Here is a 24,097-nt window from a genome sequence, read left to right on the forward strand (position 1 = left end):
ACCATTTGGTTTCTGCTGCCTGTGTCCTGGGTCACAAGAATAGGTGTAGTTGGCAGTTGGTCTTGTGTATTGCTCCCAGACAGTGAGACAAAATGAAGCTAGGTATTCTTAGAATACACCACTCTGAGTTAACAAGTGGGAGGAGTTGTCACCTACTACATTTACACATCACAAAGGCTCTGCCTGAGCACTGTCACAAAGGGTTTGACACTAGTCTATAGTCCATTGTGCCCCAGGCAATCTGGGGCTATGGCAGGGAGGCATGACCTGTTGGATTGGAATCCTCTGGAAGCCTCTGCTACTTCAAAGTGGGCAGCAGGGGTAAATATTGAACCTCATACACCAACTCTTCAGTACACTTCTGGATCTGTGGGCTCTGCCAGGAAGAAGGACTGCTGTGCTACTGAAAGGACTGCCATTCTGTTGGACTGCTGCTCTATATCCAGGACCCCAGAGTGACTCCAAGGGCTAGTTGCCTGGCTTTCTGATCAGAAGCCTCAGGGACATAACAGGCCTTCCAACAAACTTGAACCCAGCACCTGGACTCTGCCATCTGTGAGTCCTACCCTGCCATGTGGTGCCATCCCAGTCTTGGACCTTTAGAAGTGGACCTGAATGTGTCCTGCCAACCCATCTGTGCATCCAGGAGAACCAATGCATCTCCTCTGCTGTGCGGCACACACCCAAGCAGAACTGACGCATTGCCTCTGATCAGTGGCCTTTTCTGCCACAAGGACTGTGCAACACATTTGCAACCAGCAGCCCCTTCTGAACCACAGATGTGCAGTGCATCCACAATGCAGGCCATTACTCTGCAGCCTCTCATCAATGGCAGCCTCAATCACAGTGCAGGACTGCACAATGCAAGCTCCACAGCTTCCTCGGAACCAGCCGCTGCGCAACACATCTTCCACACAGGACTCCACATCGCAAGCCCCCTTAACGATGGCCTCCTTGACAATGACGCACAACCTCACATCGCAACCTTGCAGCTCCTCGAACCAGTGCTGCATGACACATCTCCCACTAGGACCACACGTTGCCTTGGCTGCGTGATGCATCTCCGACGTGGGACTCTGCAACTCTTCGCAACCAGGAATTAAGATACTCCTGATCAGCAGGCCTAACTGGGTCCCTGAAGTCAGCCCATGCTAAATTGTGGTCGGTCTGAACTTGGGACTTTGTACCGGTCTACCACAACCAGATATCCTCAGTTGCCGCTTTGTGCTTTTTGACTTGAGACAAAGATATTTTCAGGCATTTATTTGGAGTCCTTGAGCTACCAAGTACCAGTGTTGGCAAAGCTGTGGGTGGATGCAGCGGCTGTCATACCGGGGGGGGGGGGGGGGGGGTAAGTGACTGTTGGCAGTTGCTGGCTGGTCTCTGCAGGTCATTACTCACCTGAGCTACTTGGACTACAATTGGGTGCTATATTCTGCCAATTTGCCATCCTTTGTTACCCATGTTTTTCCTTCATTTCACTCAATGCATTGAATGGCATCAAGCATTAAGCACAGGCCTAGTGTTTTTTTGAGGAGGCATAGAGTCTCGTCAGACGTGACTGTTGTTATCGTTTATCTCGGTTTATGGTCCTGTTTCCTTTCCTGGTTTTTTTTTTTATCACTCCTGGATCTTTTGATAGCGGGAATGCCCAAACGCAAGCTACACTGAGAGGCACAGGGTCAAGACTGATTTGCATATGGCTGGGTTCAAAATGGGATGGCATGGTGAGCAAAAAAACGATGGATTTAGACCCAACGTGCAACATTCCGTCTATCATCTTGTGTGTTTTGCTCTAGGCTGAACCCTAGACAAGAATTGGCCTGCACTAGATGAGTAACAGATCTTCCTTCTGAATTGACCTTGATAACAGTTAATTTTACATAATTTACCAATTCCTCCAAGAGAACATTGCAAACGTCAAGGGGCCTACTATCACATAGAAATCACAGTTTTCTAAAATCAGTTTGGCAATTACAACTGAATTGAAAGTAACTTAGTCTACCAGTAAATGAGGAGAGGCATTCAGATTGAAATCCAGTTACCTTGATATGTGTGTAAGGAGCATGCTTAGTCAAAAAAGTAATGAGTGATAGAGATCAAAGGGGCTTTAGAAATGCTGTTATGATCAATAGGAGGAAGAAGAAAGTAGTGTAGATATTTCTCATAACATATAATCTACCATGAGATGCTTTGATGCTACCAATTCTGGGGACTCCCAACTAATGGATTGGAAGAATCAATACTTGTAATTATTTGATTCACTGGGCTGTTTATTTCCGCTGATTTTATACTATCAACTACTGATGTTCTGATGATTTAGAAAAGGAAATTGGTACTGTACATAGACCCTTTGATTTATTCTTGAGGGGCTTATATATTGTTGTTTAGCACAGTCTAGCTGAAATTATCTTCCTGGATCTTTTTGGCCATCTGTTTTGCTCACTAGATGCTAGATGGATCACAAAATATGTATCTTTATGTGGTGTGTGACAGGGGAAACAAATAGAAACTGAGGCTGTGACTGTGGTTGCAGAATAATGTGCAACAGCAGGGAGGGTCAATAGAGGAAACACAGTGTTCACAACTTTGGGGATGTGGTCAATCTCCCCAGGCACAAGCACACCAGCTCTAAGCTGGCTGACTCCACAAGGTCCTAGGATGCTTGTTTCCAGTCCAGGGAGGACCTGGCTTGGCAGTTCGGGCTGGACTGTTGCCATGAGGCACAGGGTCAAGACTAATTTGCATATGGCTGGGTCCAAACTGGAATGGCATGGTGAGCACAAAAACAATGGATTTAGGCCCAGATCTATGTACTGGGGTGAATGTATGACATTGTTCTGCATTCTGTCCATCAACTGTTGTTTTTGCATTTGTCACCCCGAGTGGGACGGGTATGCCCAGACGTGGGTCTCGTGCTCTCAATGCCACTGGAATCAAGCTATCCTGGCTGAAGAGGGGTGAAACCCCGAAAACGGTCCTAGGATGCTTGTTTCCAGTCTAGGGAGGACCTGGCTTGGCAGTTCGGGCTGGACTGTTCCCATGAGGCACAGGGTCTAGACTGATTTTCATGTGGCTGGGTCCAAACTTGAATGGCATGGTGAGAAAAAAAACGATGGATTTAGGCCCAGATCTCTGTACTGGGGTGAATGTCTGACATTGTTCTGCATTCTGTCCATCAACTGTTGTTTTTGCAATTGTGACCCCGAGTGGGATGGGTATGCCCAAACGTGTGTCACATACTCTCCGTGCCACTAAAATCAAGCTATACTGGCTGAAGAGGGGTGAAGCCCCGAAACCGGTCCTAGGACGCTTGTTTCCAGTCCAGGGAGGACCTGGCTTGGCAGTTCGGGCTGGACTGTTCTCATGAGGCACAGGGTCAAGACTGATTTGCATATGGCTGGGTCCAACCTGGAATGGCACGGTGAGCAAAAAAACTATGGATTTAGGCCCAGATCTCTGTACTGGGGTGAAAGTATGACATTGTTCTGCATTCTGTCCACCCACTGTTGTTTTTGAATTTTCCACAAGCAATAGAGGCACCCATGTCAAGTGCCTAATCACTCAAATTCTCTTTACACTACACTTGTTCTCCTTCTGTTCACCTTCTACCTTGCTAGTTTCTTGCTGTGGACCACATCGTGGGTTCTCCCTCCAGCCTTTTCCAAGCTCTCCTGAGCTACTCTAGCCTCTAGGTGCACCTCTAGGTGCCTTTTCCTGGTCTGGACTCACCTTGACCCCCACAACAGATGACTGTCCCGCTAGCCTGCAGCACTCCACTCCACTGAAAAACTCTGCTTGAGTGGGCGGCAGAAGGAGGAGCATGGGCAACAGAGGTGAGACAGGACTAACAGGAAAGGAGAGAGGTCAAAAGCAGAGGAAGCAGGGATATTCAGCAGCACAAGCTGCACAGGTCACTAAACTGGCCGCTTCTGCACCTGCTGGGACTTAACCTTATGCCACAGCACCTATTGTACTGCCTCACACGTCTGCAAACTGTTCCGGACAGGCTCCGAAGTGACAAACCTGGTGAGCCTCCTTATCCTCCTTACAGGTCTTGCGTGACCCGCTGCAAACCACAACCTCTGACTGCAGAGACAACCAAACCCAGGTGGCCAGCTGATCACCACTGAAAAGGGACAGCGACCTCCAACATCCGCAGCTGCCCTGACAACCTCCAACAGCCACTGCAGCATATGGGGAGGAGCAGCAGAAAGCAGCTGAGCACTGCCCAGGAACAATGACAGCAGTGCTCAGAAACATCAGCGCCAGTAGCTCACCCAGAGATATTGTAGTACATGCAAGTTAGGCTTAACAAATCAAGATGTAACAGTGCAGCTGCATGACACACAAGAGCCAATAAAAAAAATGCTACTACTGCTAAGTATTCACAATGTATTCCCACATTTAAATGTGGAAGATCTGCTCCCTGATACAGGACATAAAAGCAGGACAATCTCTATGGGCTGGGCCCACTTATCATTCCAAGCCTGATTCATAAAACAGTTTTTATTTGAATCAGTGTATACACGCCTGAAAATTCAGGAATAATCCACACTTAAAAAAGGAAGCAAGGTGCCATTACTTTGTGAATTTGGTCTTCTGTGAAAATTTTGACAGGGAAGAGGAATGCCAAATATTAAAATAACTCCTAACTAAGGGGCTAATTATGATTGCGGTGAACCCGGAACTGACAGGCTGTCGGTGGCGGATTCACCACAATCATGGGGCCACTTTCCTTCGGCCATATCATGACGGCGGGCGGATTCGTGGCGGTCGGGAACTCCAACCACCACAAATCCAACAGGCTCCTTGAGCCTGCAGGGGCGGTGAAGGCCCTCAGCACACAATGCACAGCAGTGGTGCCTTGCAGGCACCTCCGCTGTGATTATGATGGCCAATCCCCCCAGCCTTTTTCATGGTGGTTCACCCGACATGGAAAGGCCTGTGGGGATGGACTTTGGGGGCCCGTAGCAGGCCTCCCTTAAGCAGGGGCACTCCAATTTTGCACTCGGGGGCACAATTTTCCTGCACCATGTGGCAGGCACTGCATGGTAGTGCAGGGAAATGCAAAAAGTGCTTTTTTACATTGCGGCAGGAGCTACAGTCAGCAGCATCCATTGCAATGGAAAACATCGCACTTGCAGCCACCGTGGTGGCGGCCGCATTGCAATCCCACCTGTGGCGCCGGCACCTTGTAGGCAGGCGGTCCACATCCTCGGGTCGATGGCGGGCAGACAGAAGTCCGTCAGCCATCGTAATCAGCCCCTACTTTTGGCCTAAAACCCATACCGAGACCCCGTTATCTGACATTATTTGGCCTTATATTTGTGGACAATATTTGTAATATGCGTGTATGTACTGTAGCCCCGTAATTTAAAAAAAAAAGTATTTTCAACCAAAAACTTCACAAATGTTACAATCGCACTTGAAAAGCATTCAAAGGATAAAATATGTTAGCTGAGAATGCTAACTATGCAACTACAGCAAATACAAATATAAAGTGTGTTTTTGTCTTGTGTTTTCTGCCGGCTTGGAAACCTCTTTATTTATTGAACAAAGCATTTTGTGCCTCAACATTTAACCTTCAATTTTTTTAATGTCGGAAAAGAAAAATAAGAATAAGGCATCCATTCCTAATGTTGCCTTTTATGTTTCAACATCCCCTGGCTCCATGTGTCGCTAATTTGACCTACTTCGCCTGACAGAAACATGACCCCGGTTTCAAAAGAGGATAAGTGTAGGAACTGCTGAATCTTGGTGGGAGTTTTCACACTGCCTCAAACACAAAATCAGTTTAGATGTGTTTCTTTCTTTTCCTCGAAATAAAAGACCTTTCTAAAATATACAATGTTTCATGTTCTTGAGGGGCTTATATGTTGTTGTTTAGTGCAGTCTAGCTGAAATTATCTTCCTGGATGTTTTTGGCCATCTGTTTTGCTCACTAGATGCTAGATGCATCACATAATATGTATCTTTATGTGGTGTGTGACAGTGGAAACAAATAGAAACTGAGGCTGTGACTGTGGTTGCAGAATAATGTGCAACAGCAGGGAGGGTCAATAGAGGAAAACGCAGTGTTGACAACGTTGGGGATGTGGTCAATCTCCCCAGGCACAAGCACACCAGCTCTAAGCTGGCTGCCTCCACAAGGTCCTAGGATGCTTGTTTCCAGTCCAGGGAGGACCTGGCTTGGCAGTTCGGGCTCGACTGTTCCCATGAGACACAGCGTCAAGACTGATTTGCATATGGCTGGGTCCAAACTGGAATGGCATGGTGAGCAAAAAACGATGGATTTAGGCCCAGATCTCTTTACTAGGGTGAATGTATGACATTGTTCAGCATTCTGTCCATCAACTGTTGTTTTTGCATTTGTCACCCCGAGTGGGACGGGTATGCCCAGACGTGGGTCCTGTGCTCTCCGTGCCACTGGAATCAAGCTATCCAAGCTGAAGAGGGCTGAAACCCCGAAACCGGTCCTAGGATGCTTGTTTCCAGTCCAGAAAGGACCTGGCTTGGCAGTTCGGGCTGGACTGTTCCCATGAAGCACAGGGTCAAGACTGATTTGCATATGGCTGGGTCCAAACTGGAATGGCACGGTGAGCAAAAAAAACTATGGATTTAGGCCCAGATTTCTGTACTGGGGTGAATGTATGGCATTGTTCTGCATTCTGTCCATCCACTGTTGTTTTTGCCTTTTCCACAAGCAATAGAGGCAGCCATGTCAAGTGCCTAATGCACTCAAATTCTCTTTACACTACTGTTGCTCTCCTTCTGTTCACCTTCTACCTTGCTAGTTCCTTGCTGTGGCCCACACCGTGGGTTCTCCCTCCAGCCCTTTCCAAGCTCTCCTGAGCTACTCTAGCCTCTAGGTGCACCTCTAGGTGCCTTTTCCTGGTCTGGACTCACCTTGACCCCCACAACAGATGACTGTCTGGCTAGCCTGCAGCACTCCACTCCACTGAAATAAACTCTGCTCGAGTGCGCGGCAGAAGGAGGAGCGTGGGCAACAGAGGTGAGACAGGACTAACAGGAAAAGAGAGAGGTCAAAAGCAGAGGAAGCAGGGATATTCAGCTACACAAGCTGCACAGGTCACTAAACTGGCCGCATCCGCACCTGCTGGGACTTAACCTTATGCCACAGCACCTATTGTACTGCCTCACACGTCTGCGAACTGTTCTGGACAGGCTCAGAAGTGACAAACCTGGTGAGCCTCTTCATCCTCCTTGCAGGTCTTGCGTGACCCGCTGCAAACCACAACCTCTGACTGCAGAGACAACCAAACCCAGGTGGCCAGCTGATCACCACTGAAAAGGGACAGTGACCTCCAACATCCGTAGCTGCCCTGACAACCTCCAACAGCTGCTGCAGCATGTGGGGAGGAGCAGCAGAAAGCAGCTGAGCACTGCCCAGGAACAATGACAGCAGTGCTCAGAAACATCAGTGCCAGTAGCTAACCCAGCGATATTGTAGTACATGCAAGTTAGGCTGAACAAATCAAGATGTAACAGTGCAACTACATGACACACAAGAGCCAATAAAAAAATGCTACTACTGATAAGTACTCACAATGTATTCCCACATTTAACTGTGGAAGATCTGCTCTCTGATCCAGGACATAAAAGCAGGACAATCTCTATGGGCTGGGCCCACTTATCATTCCAAGCCTGATTCATAAAAAAAATGTCTTTGACTCAGTGTATGCATGCCTGAAAATTCAGGAATAATCCACACTTAAAAAAGGAAGCAAGGTGCCATTACTTTGTGAATTCGGCCTTTTGTGAACATTTTGACAGGGAAGAGAAATGCAAAATATTAAAACAACTCCTAACTAAGGGGCTGATTATGATTGCGGTGAACCCGGCACTGACAGGCTGTCGGTGGCGGGTTCACCACAATCATGAGGCCACTTCCCGCCGGCCATATAATGATGGTGGGCGGATTCGTGGCGGTCGGGAACTCCAACCACCACAAATCCGACGGGCTCCTTTTGCCCGCAGGGGCGGTGAAGGCCCTCAGCACACAATGCACAGCAGTGGTGCCTTGCAGGCCCCTCCGCTGTGATTATGATGGCCAATCCCCCCAGCCTTTTTCATGGTGGTTCACCCGACATGGAAAGGCCTGTGTGGATGGACTTTGGGGGCCCGTAGCAGGCCTCCCTTAAGCAGGGGCACTCCAATTTTTCACTTGGGAGCACCATTTCCCTGCACCATGTGGCAGGCACTGCATGGTAGTGCAGGGAAATGCAAACAGTGTTTTTTTTACATTGCGGCAGGAGCTACACCCAGCAGCACCCATTGCAATGGAAAACATGGCACTTGCAGCCACCGTGGTGGTGGCCGCATTGCAATCCCACCTGTGGGACCGCCGCCTTGTAGGCAGGTGGTCCACATCCTCGGTAGGGGCTGAGGTCGATAGCGGATGGACAGAAGTCCGTCAGCCATCATAATCAGCCCCTACCTTTGGCCTAAAACCCATACCTAGACACCATTATTTTAAATTATTTGGCCTTATATTTGTGGAGAATATTTGTAATATGCGTGTATGTACTGTAGCCCCGTAATTTAAAAAAAACTTATTTTTAACCAAAAACTTCACAAATGTTACAATCGCACTTGAAAAGCATTTAAAGGATGAAATATGTTGGCTGAGAATGCTAACTATGCAATAACAGCAAAGACCAATATAAAGTGTGTTTTTGTCTTGTGTTTTCTGCCAGCTTGGAAACCTCTTTATTTATTAAACAAAGCATTTTGTGCGTCAACATGTAACCTTCAATTTGTTTAATGTCAGAAATGAAAAAAAAGAATAAGGTATCCGTTCCTAATGTTACCTTTTATATTTCAACATCCCCTGGCTCCATGTGTCGCTAATTTGACCTACTTTGCCTGGCAGAAACATGACCCAAAAGAGGATATGTGTAGGAACTGCTGAATCTTGGTGGGAGTTTTCACACTGGCTCAAACACAAAATCAGTTTAGATTTGTATCTTTCTTTTCCTCGAAATAAAAGACCTTTATTAAAATATACAATGTTTCATGTTTGCAAAATAATAGATAGGCCTGCAGATTATTTGAAATTGTTTTCCATGTTTTTACTTGCAACTGGCTTCGAACTAAGTTTATCAATCATCACTTAAATTGAAAAAACTAGTTCACACTCAATTACTTTGGGTTATCTAATTGTGTTTATTATTTCGTCCTCAACAAACCATATTTTTCATTTTTTTCTGTAGATCTTTTGCTTTCAAAGAGTACCTAGAGTGTATTGTCTTTACCAGTCGAAGCTGGTGTTGGGGCAAAGTGGAGGGGTGGGAGGGGTACAAATCCAATTTTGTTTTTTTTAAATACCTGAATCCTACTGAATCGCCGCTCTTCTGGCTCCATTGCAGGCGCAGGCTTCCAGACTGCCCTGCGGGCAATCCTGACAATGCTCTCACATCATGAGTGCAGCATCAGGATTGGCCTGAGCGCCCTAGATTTGCTCTCCCTGAGGGATGCCGGGGAGTATGTCTTTGATAATTTGCATCTGCCACCAGGCAGTGATTTGGCTCTGGGTTCTTCACCCATGTTTACTGAGGATGTCCTAGTTAACTTCTTTTTCTCTGCTTAGAAACATGCTTAAATTCAGCAGTTTGCCATGTCTGATTTGAGGCTGTAGTTTAATGGCGAAGCACAGGGAGCCAGAGTGACCTCTGGGTGAAGGCTGATCCCCTGGAGATTGTATTTGTTTAGCACAGGGGCCACAGCTGCATGCCCAATACCCGATCAAAGATCATAGACCGAAGTCAAAATCTGTACCTGGGTTGGTGGGGGGGGGGGTTGCGTACAGAGTGGCCTGCAGGCCACAGAAGTCAGTGCACAAGGTGGTGCACTTTAACAGCCATGGAACACCACTCACAGCAATGCAGAGCTTTCCCATTCTCTCTATACTATTCTGGAACACGGCCACTGGAATTCAAGTGAATATATCTAACCTCCTAAAGCACTAGCTGGGCTTGAAGCTTCAAATCAACCCTCATTGGGACTTCCACTGCAGCCCAGTGATCTGAAATGCTTCTCCTTGTCCTTAGAGGGGCCAGCTGCATGCTGAACTCAACTTGGGGAGCTAAACCTCAGCCCTGGCTAGGCATCACAGAGCTCTGAACAGGGGCCTGAACTGAGCCTTTCAACCCAGCAAAGCAGGGGAGCCTTCCTGCGATTTGCAGAGCTCCATCCTGAGCACTTTACAAAACAGCAGGCTGGCAAAGGGAGGCCAGGTTATCGCTAGAGCTGTGAAGAGTAGCCCTGTCAAAGTTTTCCACATGCTGGTGTATTACCTGTTTTATTAATTTATTTGTATTTGTATTTGTAAAATACTAAATGTCACCTGTGATGGCATGACAACTTTTGCATCACACACGTGGGTGTGATAAATGTTGCACATGCGTAATTTTGCACGCCTTTAATTGAAAGGTAGCTGTCATACACTTGCATAGAAGTAAAATGATACAGTTAATAACACTCAGCCACACTAACAAGACAGTATATATTTATAGAATCAACAGCACTTTTTATTGTGATTGGCCTACAAAATATTTTTGAGGTAATTGTTATGATCCCCAAGTTCTTGTATATAATTTCCAATTTCTGTATTGACAGTCATAGTTATGATGGTTTATTAGAATGTTGGTTGAAAACAGGCATTGAAAAAAAGTGAAGTGACTGAAAGTAACAGATTATAGAGGGATACTAGCAGAGCATCTGTATTTTTCTGTAACGGCATGACTACAAAAGCCATTGGCTGTCAGCCCCAACATCAGCTTGTTCCTATGAATGCTCAACACATTGTTATGTATTTGCCATACCTCAATTATTCATATTTACATGTTTTCTCAATATAGGGTGACTCGTCATACATTATTTAATGGAAAATATTCTATCCCTTGAAGTCATAGTTACATATATTGCGCAGGTTGCAAAATAAGGTTAAACATTGTGTTTTTTTGCACCCAACACAATGTGGTGGGCACGTTGATAAGAAGTGAACATGTGGGAGTATTTGTATTTTGCATAACTCAAGAAAAGGAACCACTTTTGGCTTTGATGATTCAGAGTTGATTAGCATTTGGTAAAGATGTATGTAAATTACCGTCTCATCCAACTCCCTGAGAATTTTGGATCATATGGAACAACTACTCCCATATAACAGTATGTGTTAGCCTACTTAAGTGTATATGGATGCATTTAGAGTTTGGTTTCATCAAATTCATAAAGATTTTTTGTTTAAAGTGTTTTTATTATCATTTTGAAGAGCTTAAGTATAGGTGTGCCATAACTGACCAATACATTTTAAAATAAAAAGGTCACAATTTCATATACATATGTACATTCTATGGGAACAAAAATAAATCTCCCAACTGTCATTCCCCTCGCTTCATGAGTACATTTCACAGCCACATTAAAATGACTACCAAGGAAAAAATTCAACAAAGATCATCAGATTCCACTGTCACAGCAGGCCCATAGCTGCTATCCATTGCAGCTCCTAAAGGATATGTTCTGACTTTTAATCCAGTACTTAATTTGTAGAAAAACAAGTGCCAGGGCTCTTCGCAGGAGTCCACTGCAGCTTGCACCCCACATTGCCCCAGCCATGCTGCCAATAATAGTAACAGCACAACTACTAACCATCACACCCCTACTAGTGTGGCAATTCAGACTATTACAGGCCCCTAACACTATAAGAATGACTTGGGCTGCCGGTAGTAGTCATTTTAATGTATATTGAATTAATAAATAACTGTTGTTGTGGTCATCTCTAAATTAGCCTGAGAGCACCACCTTGTGGCAGTCAGTTACAAGAACCGGTGTTGACAATTAAGTGTAGGTGCCGAGCATCGGAAACCACTGGCTCAAATTAAGCAGTGTTATAATTGAATCAAGGTTTCAATGTTGCATCAAACTGCAAGTGTTATCTCTTAACATTAATAATCTAGTGTTCCATGAGTAAGATTTCCGTAATCTCCAGTGTCACTGAGTGTGGGAAAAGGAGGGTCTTGCTTTTTCCAGGAGAATGCAATGTCCAATTTTGCTGCCCCTAAGCATTGTCTTTTCAAAGACCTATCCATTGTTTGGACCAGGTAGCTGTAACCCCCCATCTCACTGAAGAATCGATCGTGAGATAGAGTGTATCTCAATATCTATCTCTATAATTTCAACACTGGACTCGATTGACTACTTTATCATTCCCATCCTCCAGCTCAGCATCCAGCCAACACACTGCAATCAATCCAAAAAAGAAGAACAAACCTGAATAATTTTAAGGATTTCTTCATTGACATTCTAAAACTCAAACTTATTTTTCATCCAGCCACCTATACATCTGATGTCAACAGCTTTATAAAATGGTGTTGAAAAACCATGGGAACACCCATAAACCAACTAAAATATACAAGGGAGGGCCTGGTTTTGCCAGCGGCAAGATGACTGCGCTCTAAGCTGGCACTGCCGGCCAAACAAACAAATCCACCAGAATCTGTAAAGCAGCGGGGAGGTACAGCTGCACAGAAGACGGGCTTGTGGGCTCATTTTAATTGCCTCTCAACTTCAAGAGCCGATTTATCCTTGCTTTCCACCATTTTTCTTTGGGCAGTGACTCGCACACACTTCGATTACACGTCCCGCTTTACGACATGTACATGGGTCACAACTTTGAGAGGGGACCCATCCTTCCTATCACGAAATCCTGCAAAATCCCATATGGTTTGAAAGTATCCACCACCCCTTCACCCACTTTTCTTGGTGAAATCGACATCTCTATTTTCGAATCCGGAAATATCCTCATACAAGCCTCCGAAAACCACCTCACCATCTTTGAACACTACTTCAGCACCCTATCCCACTGCCTACTACCTACACTTACCACTAACCCTTCAGACTCCCAATCGCAAGATGCCCTTTTGTCCTCTCCCTCCTCGACCCTAATCCATCCTCTCCCTGACTTGACAATCATCAATGAAATCCCCCAAATACTAGACGTATTTCCCCCGTCTCGTTAGCAACTCCTCCTCCTCCTGACATTCCTACAACTCTCTCAGCCACCCAAACCCTCTCTCCTCCTCTTGTACCCCCTCACCCCGATCCCCCAACGGCTCCACTTATAACTCCAATCTCTTTCTCTCCTAGTGACCTTCCCCTCATAACCAAATTGACCACCCTCTCCACCCCCTATGCACCCTTTTCTTCTCATGACACCCAGTCAACCCCTGTGAATGCTCTCACACACCTCAATTCCACCTCTATCTTGCAACCTTAACATCCCTCACTTCCCCCCACCTGGCTTCCCACCCTGTCCACAACCTAGACTTCCCTCCCTGACCAACATGGAACATACCTCCCCCCGACCTCCTAGCCCCCTTCCCTATCTCGCTTGTTACCCAGTCACTTTTCAATATAGAACTCCACCTCTCAACCCTCGTGTTAAAACTTTCTTCTCTCAGAAATGACTTCAACTCCCTCTCCTCAATGAATCCCTCCAATCATACCTATCCCATAGGTTCCGTACAAACTAACACCACACTCACTCACCAAGGGAGTACTTCCCCTTGCGGCAATTCTTCACCTAGACCGCCTTGCAGTAATTGTTTACTCAGTCCACCCCACCCACCGAGCCATCTTCCCTCCCCCGACGTCCTTGACCTCAATAAATCCTACCCCATGACTATTAACGCCCTTTCACCTCACTCATCTATCCCTGTGATCCTGAGGACAAGCTGGATCCCTTCCTCCCCAGTCTCGCCCAGACCCACACAACAACTCACCACTATCCATTCTTGTTCCCCCACAAAAAACTACCCTATACCCCTCAACAGCATGCTGGTCAACTGCCGATCGGCTGCCTGTCATGCAACAGAAATCGCGGAAACTATCCTTAGCGAAGCCATTGACATTGCCTTTCTTATAGAAACCTGGCTCAATGCCCACTCGTCATCAATTCTTGACCTGCTCTCTCCCCCTGGTTACTCCATCCTCAGAAAAGACAGGCATGACAAAATTGGAGGGGGCCTCGCCATAATCTGCAAAGAAGAACTTTCTCCGACCATGCTACTTTTGAATACCTTGGGGCTGAACTTAGAGTTCAGGGTTCCCCCCTATTCGCCTACATAACATCTACCATCCCCTTGGTGACCCTCGTTCCTTTGTGGAGGAATTGTCAGATCTTCTTACCCAGCCTCGATTTCCAATTCTAGAAACCTCTTCCTCGGAGACTTCAACCTCCACTGGAACAAAAATTACGATCCCTCGGTTAGTATCCTCAATGACCTACTTGATATTAATGACTTGAAACAACTCTGCCATTCTCCTACGCACTCCAAAGGTGCCACTCATGACGCTATCATCACTAGCAAGGAACTGGCTTCCCTTTCCCACATCGTTCCCATTGACAGGTCTGACCATCACCTCATCCTCTTCACGATTACCAGCTTTGTACCCCCCCTCCCCTATAACCATCAAACATAGGAAATTGACCAGAAATCTATACCTTATTCCTCCGGGCGAACTGGAGACTAAGATCAAAGCACATCTACGGCTTACTCCTCTCTCTTTCGAAGTGCAAATGACCTTACTGAACACTACAACAAATCCATGGTTAAAGTCCTTGACCAAATTGCCCCAGCCAAATTAATACTGCAAAAACGCAACCCCTCCAAATCCTGGTTCAACGATGACCTCAACAATGAGAGACGCATTCTTAGGCTGAACGCACGTGGAGGCAACACCCTTTCCCCTCAAGTCTTGTCCTCTTCAGAGCTGCAAGGGCCAATTACAAAAATACACATCCTCAATAAAAGGCCTCCATCTTCCGTTCACAACTCGACCAGGCTAAAAGCCGGCCCAGGAAATTATTTACCATTGTCAAAAACCAAACTGCTTCTGCCCCCTCAAATTAATGGCTACGATCGAGAGGTTTGAAGAAATTGCTAGCTTCTTTTGGGATAAAATCGCTAAGATGAATCAATCCTTCATCTTAACTCCCCTCCCGCATATCCTTTCACCCTCCTTGACATTCCCCCTAAGTCTCTATCCACACCTACCCCTCCTCCGGACTCTTCCCAACTCCCCCGCGTTGTCACCCCTTCTGAACCCTACTACACCAGCCCCCAGCTAGAAAACAATGGATCCTGGAATAACTTTTGCCCAGTTTCCGAACGGGAAGTCCTCGACATCATCACCAAGCTTAAACCATCCTCGCATACCAGAGATCCTCTCCCTGCTTACCTTGTCCAAGACCTAAAATACATTATCGCCCCATATTGGACCACTATCATCAACTCCTCCCTAGCCACCGGTAGTGTCCCTGCCTCCCTCCAGCTAGGGCAAATCACCCCCACCATCAAAAACGCTACAGACGACCCTAATGACTTAAATAATCTGCGCCCTAATTCTAACCTTTATTTCCTATCTAAGGCCCTTGAAAAATGCATCCTGCTCCAGTTGGACAAACACATTGACTCATTCAACCTCTTGGACGCATTACAGTCAGGCTTTCGAAAGGGCTGCAGCACTGAAACTGCCATGTTCAACATTATTGATGACATTCAATACTCCCTAGACAAGGGTGAGTCCTCCCTTCTCATTCTCCTTGACCTCTCTGCTGCTTTTGATACTGTTAACCACTCCGCCTTACTCATTACTCTCAAAGATCGTTTTGGCTTCAATGGTGCTGTTCTCAAATGGTTCCCCTCCTTTTTCCAACACAGAACCCAACAAATTAAAGTCAGCGATTGCCTTTCTGAACCTTTGCCGGTCTCCTTGGGTGTCCCCCAGGGTTCTATTCCCTCTCCCACTTTATTCAACCTCTTCATGGAACCCCTCACCCTCATTCTTAAGCAAGTGAGAATCAGTTACCACCTCTATGCAGATGACACCCAACTTTATTGTAAGATTAAATCCCATGCTGATGTTCTACGCCTCAATGATGCCTTGACTAACATTCAATATTGGTTCCATCACAACCACCTCAAACTCAACCCTAAAAAACGGAAATCATTCTATTCTCTCCTAAAAACAACTCGCCACCCATTCAACACTGGATCTCTGACCTCAAAGCTCTCAACTGTTCTCTTTCCATTTCTAACTCAGTTAAATCCCTCGGTATCAGCATCGACCAGAACCTCAGTCTTACTCCCCACATAAAAAATTCGGCCAAAGGTGCTCTCTTCACACTCCATCATCACAAGAAAATTAAACCCTTCATTCCTGCTGATGACTTTAAATTAGTGGTGCAATCACTGGTCCTGTCTAGACTCGACTATGGTAATGCCATTCTCTCTGGAACTCCGAAGGTCCACCTAGCCCCAATCAAATCTGTACTTAACCTTGCTGCCAGGCTTATTACCGATTGTAAGCGGTTCGATCACATCTCCCCCATCCTCAAAGACCTTAAATGGCTTCCTATTGAAGGCAGATCCACCTATAAGACCACTTGCATCACGCACAAAGCCCTTCATCAAAACACCCCATCATACCTCTCTGATAAACTCCACAAAGTGGGCTGTACTCGAACAATGAGGAGCACTAACACTCTCGTCCTAGTCCCTCCCTTGTCAAAAAAGAAATCTACACAATCACGCTCTTTCTCTGGAAACGCGCCCTTCGTCTGGAACTCCCTCCCTAAAGATTTACGTTGCAACCCCTCCTACCTCAGCTTCAAAAAAGACCTCAACCTGCACCTTCTCAACAAATACTGGGGTCCTTAATATCTTGTCACTGGACACTAACTCTTACCCCAGCCCTGACTGTATGGGTTCCCTCTTTTTATTGTGTCACCCCCTTTCCCTCCCCTTCTTTCAATATTTAATTTACGACTACCTCTCCCCCTTTAATTTTTTGGGTAGTTCCCATCTATTCCCACCCGCTTTCCCCTTACCCTTCACTCTCCACAGTTGCCCTCCACTCTCACTCCCTCCCCCCTCTTCATCACTAACCAACTATGCTAGTCCTGCTATCTATGACCTGTTATTTGCCTAAGGTATTCCTAGTGAATTTACCTCATTTAATAATGATACTGTTTAAAAATATTCTAACTGTCCTGTTTATTACCTCATTGTACAAATGTTATATTGCAATTTTCCATTACCAAACCTTGTAAAGCGCTCTGATACTCTTGGGTCCAGCCAGCGCTATATAAAACCTTTTTTTTTTTAAGTTCAAAAGGTTTTTATTGGATAAGTAAAGGTGTCAGTACATGAGAAAAAAGAAAATACAAACATATCTTCAATTAGAGGAGAAAAGTAAAACATGGTAATGAAAATATACAATTGATCAGAGGATAACAGAAGTTTAGGGCTGAGTAACAAAAATCAGCACTGGTACTAATGAGCAATAAAGTAGCTTATATAAATAGAATAGTACAAATGAAAATCAATGTCAATCAGGGGGGCTTAGGGACCTCTTGCTGAATAGGTGAGACATGAGAGGAACGTTTAGCACAGGTATCTAGATACAAGGTTACAGGAAGCCATAAATCATGTCGTTTAGCAGCAAGACTAAGGGGGTATACAAAAGCAGTATCTAGCCTGTGATTATAACAAACATTGTACCACCATGCTTTAAAAGAAATATTCGTAAAGTCTTTCCAGTTGACGGTGATTTGCTGGAAAGCAACAGCTAACAACAAGTCAACAATTTGCGTGTTAAGGTCAATATTATCCCAACAAGGTGAAAGGCTTCCTAAAAAAATGTTGACAAGAGAGAAGGGGAATGTGGTGTGGAATATGGCATTGATTTGGGTCCAAACTAGTGTCCAGAAATTTTGCGTGAAAGTGCAAGAGAAAAGCATGTGGAAGAGAGTGGCCTTAGGAGCAGAACAGGACCAACAAAGATCTGGTGTAGAGGAGAATCTCTTATTCAACACCTGGGGAGAAAAGAGAAGCCTATTGTATATGAAAAAGAGGGTTTGTGTAAGAGAAGCAGCTCTAGATGTCTTGCGAAGTTTGGTCCATAGTTTATCCCAAAGGGAGGTGGGCCAAGAGATGGCAAGGTCAGACTCCCACTGTTCCTCAACTTTGGACTTTGGCCTAGGTGTGAGAATCGTGTGAAATGAGTGGTATATTGAAGAGGCTGTAGGGTGAGTGCGCAAGAAGGAGTGAAGCTGTGAGGTATGATTTGGGGGATGGGGATGCGTGAGGGGGTTGGAAAGAAGAGCATAAGTGGACATGACTGCATTTTTAAGCGCAAGATACTTGCAGGCAAAAGAACGAGGGAGATGGAAGTACTGGCTGAGAGCGGAGAAGGATAAGAAATCAGAATTAGAGAAGAGTTGAGAAACCCAGATTAGACCCCTCTGTCTCCAGGTTTTCCAATAAAAGGGCTTGCGGTTGATGGTAATGCTATTATTGTGCCAGATAGTGGAATTGAGAAACTCTGCTGTAGAGGAAGGAGGATCTGGAGAGGTGGAAAGAAGCAGCTTGGCTGTGAACTTGTGGATAGGAATGGAGGAAAAGTGAGGTTTACGAGAGAATGAGAGATATTCAGCAAAAGTGAAAGGGGCTAAAGAAAGCCGCTCAGTGGTAACCCATAAGAGGGACGGTTCAGCAGGGTCTTGCAGCCAATGGGAAGCTTGCCGCAGAAGGAATGCTTTGTGGTAAGCGGGGAAATTCGGGAAATTAACTCCACCCTCGGATTTGGGGAGTTGCAATCTAAGCAGGGACATGCGTGCTTTTTTGCCGGACCAAAGAAAGGAGGAGAGAATGGTGTTAATTTTCTTAAAGAACTTAGCAGGGATAGGAATTGGGATGTTGGAGATGGTGTAAAGGACTAACGGGGAGAGCATCATTTTAATCGTATCAAGACGACCCCACCAGGAAAGGTATAATGGGTGCCATCTGGAAGTGAGGTCGGATAGTTTCTGGATGCATTTGGTGAGACACAGCGAGACAGTGTCGGAGAGGGAGGGAGTTATGTGTAGACCTAGGTATTTGATGTGTGAGGGGCTCCAAGTAAAATTGGACGCCATAAAGTCCGGTTTAAAAGTGAACTTAGTGAGGGGTAGAATCTCACACTTGTCATTGTTTAGCTTATAACCTGAAATCTGGGAGTATTCGTGAACTTCAGCTAAGAATGCGGGAATGGAAGTTGCAGGATTAGACATGAGTAATAGAATATCGTCTGCGTAGGCAGCAAGTTTAATATTAGTGTGGGAGATTTGGAAACCGTGTAAGTTGGGATTTTGACGAAGCTTTGAAAGAAAAGGTTCCAGGGCCAAATTAAAAAGAAAAGGGGAAAGAGGGCAACCCTGACGAACACCCCTACCTAGGTTAAAAAAAGAGGAGACTAGACCATTGGCGCAAACCGCCGCTCTAGGACTGGAATAAAGGAAGGAGATAAAAGAAATAAAACGTGGACCAAATCCAAACCATTTGAGGGCGGAGAAAAGGAAAGTCCACTCCACCCTATCGAACGCTTTTTCTGCGTCTAGGGCAATGGCTGTTAATGAGTTTTGGAACTGTGGAGATTTGGAAAGGACATTAAACAACAGTCTGGTGTTATCGGTGATGAAGCGACCCTTAACGAAGCCAGACTGTTCAGGGCCTAGCAGTTCGGGAAGGTAAGGGTCTAATCGAATGGCGAGAGATTTGGCATACAATTTATAATCAATGTTGACCAAAGAAATTGGTCTGTAATTCTTACAATGCTGGGTGTCTTTGCCTTCTTTGGGTATAATACAAATGTGGGCGTCTGAGAATGTACCTGAGGAAGAACCGTTTAATATGAAGGAGTCAATAAGGGAGTGGAGTCTGGGCAACAACAGTTTGGAGAAATGTAAATAAAATTCAACTGTGAATCCGTCTGGCCCAGGGGCCTTATCCTTCTTGAGTGACTGAAGCGCTGTGAGTAATTCATCACCAGAGATTGGTGATTCAAGGGCAGATAAATCAACAGGGAAATTAGGAGGCGGTTGGATGGTGGCAAAAAAAGCAGCAAGAGATTGAGCAGTGGGGTGCGTCTCAGAAGAATAGAGTTTGGAATAAAACTGGGAAAATTGTTCCAGAATGTCAACATCTGTATGCTTTAAAACAGAATTAGCATCGTAAACAGATTCAATATTCAGTTTGTTCTGTTTGACTTTTAAATAGTTGGCTAAAACCTTCCCCGCCTTATTTTTACCACCATAAAATTTTGAACTGGATTTCAACAAGTACAACGAAGCATCCTCAGTGGATTGTTTGTTAAATTGCAACTTAGCAGAAATGAGGGCGGTCAGACTTTCTTGCGAATGGGATGTATAGAAAGAATGCTCTAGCTTTTTAATCGTACAGAGGAGGTCATTGGTGCGTTTGCGAGCATTCTTGCGTTTGGTGGCCACAAAGCTGATAATGAAACCTCTAGCTGCTGCTTTATAGGCATCCCAAACAACGTGGTTAGGCACAGTGGGTGTATCATTAATGGTGAAAAATTCTGTGGTGAAATCTACAAAGGAGGCGGAGAATTTGGGGTCGAGGAGTAAAGTGTTATTGAAGCGCCATCTCTTTGGTCCGGTGGACTTGGGTAAAATGTCAATGTTTACCAAAACGGGGGCATGATCAGAAAATAAGATGGGACCTATATCAGCGTGGGTTAGGGATTGGGACAAATGGTGGGAGAGGAAAATGTAGTCAATGCGTGACTGGGAATGGTGAGTTGGGGAGTAGAAGGTGAATTCTTTAGAGGTGGGATTGCAGAGACGCCAAGCATCAATGAGTTTATGTTGGGATATCGCTTGGGCGAAAAGCTTGTGGGATTTATTAGGGACAAAGGGTACCTTGGAGTTCCTGTCTAAAAAAGGGTCGAAGGGAAGGTTACAATCACCTGCTAAGATAAAATTATCGTCAATATATTCGGTGATACGGGAGGCCATTGCACGCCAAAAAAACTGATCACCACCAGTAGGGGCGTAAATATTAAGGAGGGAGAGAGGGGCGCCCTTTGAGGAGAGTTTAACGTATAACCATCTACCATCAGGGTCTGATTCAGAAATCAAGAGCAAATGAGCAAAAGATTTACGAACTAATACAACCACTCCGTTCCTCTTACCATCACCCGGAGATGAGAACACGGCACCCACCCAACCTCTCTTAAGTTTGGCAGCCTCAGCATCAGACAGATGTGTTTCTTGTAAAAAGGCAACATCTACATTCAGTTTGGCTAAATGAGAAAGGATTTTTTGTCTCTTAATAGGAGAATGCAGACCTTTAACATTCCAGGAAACAATTCGGACTGACATTAAGGATTAATCAGAAAGTGGATCAGTTGAAAGGTAGGACAGTAAGGAAATACCTCGCAGCGAGCAAGGGCACAAGAGAAAAAGAGAGTGAAGTGAGAATTAACGTGAATGAACAGGAGTAGAAGAAAAAGAGAAAGGGGAACCAGTGAGGCCATAGAGATAGGAAAGAGCCAAGAAAATAAGAAGATTGATAGGAAGATACAGTAATTCTTAAAGATAATGATGAGAAAGATGAGAGGGAGAATTAAATAGGTGAAGAGAGATGAATACAAGCAAGAGAGCCAACAACCAATGCGAAAAAGAGAAAATGTCGAAAGAGAAGTGGAGAAGAACCATGGAAAAGATAGTGACACCAATAAATCTGAAAGCAACGAGGGAAAAGGGGAGGTAAGGAAACATCGAACGTAAAAAAACATGATAAATAAGGAATGAAGAGTACTTACGAGGGGAAGCATGGGAGAAATACAATCAGGAACTGGGAGCAGACGGAAATACATGTGGAGATAAGGGAAGGGAGGTAGGGCCAACTGGGAGAGGCAGGGCAGTCGGGATGAGGGAAACGTCCAACCAGAGATAACACAACGGAACGCAAAACAATGATCTGTGAAGGGAGAAAAATAACAAGGTTAGGAACTCGAACACAGCAGAGATAAAAAAGAGAACATATGACCAACTGAGGAACTAGAACAACACTATCAGACTAAAAAATGAGAAACATAATCTTAACTAGAAGTCATAAATCAGAGGAACCTGCAAAAATGAAGGCAAAAAAAGCAAACGGATTTGAGGGTCAAATTGCAACTATAGAATCAAGTCATGGTGGGTGGGAAGAGGAACCAGCTATCTCCATGTCATGTTGACCACAGGAGTTCAAGAAGCTTCGAAGTCGCGCTGGATCCTCATATGTCGTAGTCTTGTTGTTATGGGTGACCTTAAATAGACAAGGATGAAAAAGCCCATATCTGGCGCCAATGGAGCGAAGGTCTGGTCTCATATCAAGGAAGGCTTTACGACGGTTTGCAGTGGCCCTGGCATAGTCCTGTGCAAAGAACAAATTGGAGCCTGACCATGTGAGACGTGGAGTAGCTTTGGCGGCTAAGAGGACTTTCAGCAAGTCTGTGTACTCTAGAAAGTACATTATTACACCTCTAGGCTTCGTTGACGTGGAAGGAGAGGAAGGAGCTCGACCAAGCCTGTGGGCACGTTGGATGTTTAATGAGGTATCTTCAGGAAGGTGAAGAAGCTTCGGGAGAAAGGATTTGAAGAAACCAATGGGATCATTTCCCTCACAACCCTCCACCAGGCCGTAAATACGGAGATTGTTGCGTCTGTTGCGATTTTCAAGATCCTCCACCTGCTTCTGAAGAGAGGAAATCTGCGTGTGCATGTGGGAGACCTTGGGGACAGAGTCCTGAAGAGAGGACACGTCACGTTCCACCGACGAAACTCTTTCATCCATCGAAGCCCAGTTGTCAGTGAGAATCTGCAACTTGGCATTGGTCTCTTCCATGTAAGGGCGCAAGGCCCGTATCTCTTCGAGAAGTAACTCCATAGAAATGGGTGAAGAGGGCTTAGGAGGCGAAGGAGGGTCCTTTTTTAACCTCTTAGAGTTCGCTTTTGCTGAGGGTTGCGAGGGGGTGTCTGCGGTCGACGTCATCTCAGTTGAAGCTTCCAAATGGGCTAGTGCAGTGAATAATTTGGAATTTTTAATGAAATTACGCTTTTGAACTCTACTGGAGCAATCCGCCATCAGCACGTCTATGGAGCGTGAGGTCTTAAGATATCCTATTGCCCGACTCAGAAGGGAGCAGAAAGCAGATTAATACAGAGACATGCCAGGCCAAAAATTGGACTCATAGGAGTTAGAAGCTGAAGTCCTAAAGGTGGTCGCCCTTCATGAGGAGAGGTGAAAACATGCAAGATGATCGCAGTGTTCAACTAAAAAGAACTCCAAAGGGCAAATTAATGTATAGGTGTGCCAGACAAAAAACTGTAGACGTAGATATCTAAGGCTAAGGTCATAAAATGGCCGCCGTGGATGAGGAGAGCCAAAAAATTCCAGTCAAAACCATGAAAAAGGCCACCCTTTAAAAAGAAAAATAAAGAAAAGTCACCTTAAAATATTGGTCTGCCACTTTTGTGCCACAGAGGCTGCTGGGGTCATATGCGTGCGGACGAGGCATCCAGGGATCTCATGCGCGCTAGGACGCGCTGTTGAAGCATTCGCGGGCAAAAATAAACAAAATGGCGGCCGCGGCCGATGATAAGCCGCGACCGGAGGTAAAAAGGGCTGTTAAGTCCAAAATAGCTGTGCCTCAGGAGCGGAAGGGGGATGAAAATGAGCCTGGCATCCTCCGGTGCAAGGGGCTTCCCTCCGTTGCTGGAAACGGGTGCGCGAACCGCCGGTAACCTCCGGCTCGGACGGAGCCGTCACCCGGACGCCGCCATCTCCTACGGGCGCCTAGCCACGCCCCCCTATATAAAACCTTTAAAATAAATAAATCCTTACTTTCCACCATTTTTCCTGGGGTAGTGACTTAAAATATGCAAACCTGTGGATGACGAGAAGATGATGGTGGGCAAGTCATCCAAAATTGGAGAAATTACCTGCATTAAAAGTGTGTAAGTCACTATAATATTTGACTGATTCCACCACTTATAATGCAAGATGAAGTGTCACACTGGATCAAGTAGGTGTGCGAGTCACTCAAAGAATAACTCACAAAACGGTAACGATAGTGGAAGAGTGGTGTGCGAGTCACAGAAATCGAAGAAATGTCACGTATTTTGTCATGATGGGGTGTGCGCCACGAGTTCCTCAGAGCTGTTGTTCTATGAAATCCATATAGT

Source organism: Triturus cristatus, chromosome 8 (assembly GCF_964204655.1).
Source record: "Triturus cristatus chromosome 8, aTriCri1.1, whole genome shotgun sequence".
NCBI classification, from domain to species: domain Eukaryota; kingdom Metazoa; phylum Chordata; class Amphibia; order Caudata; family Salamandridae; genus Triturus; species Triturus cristatus.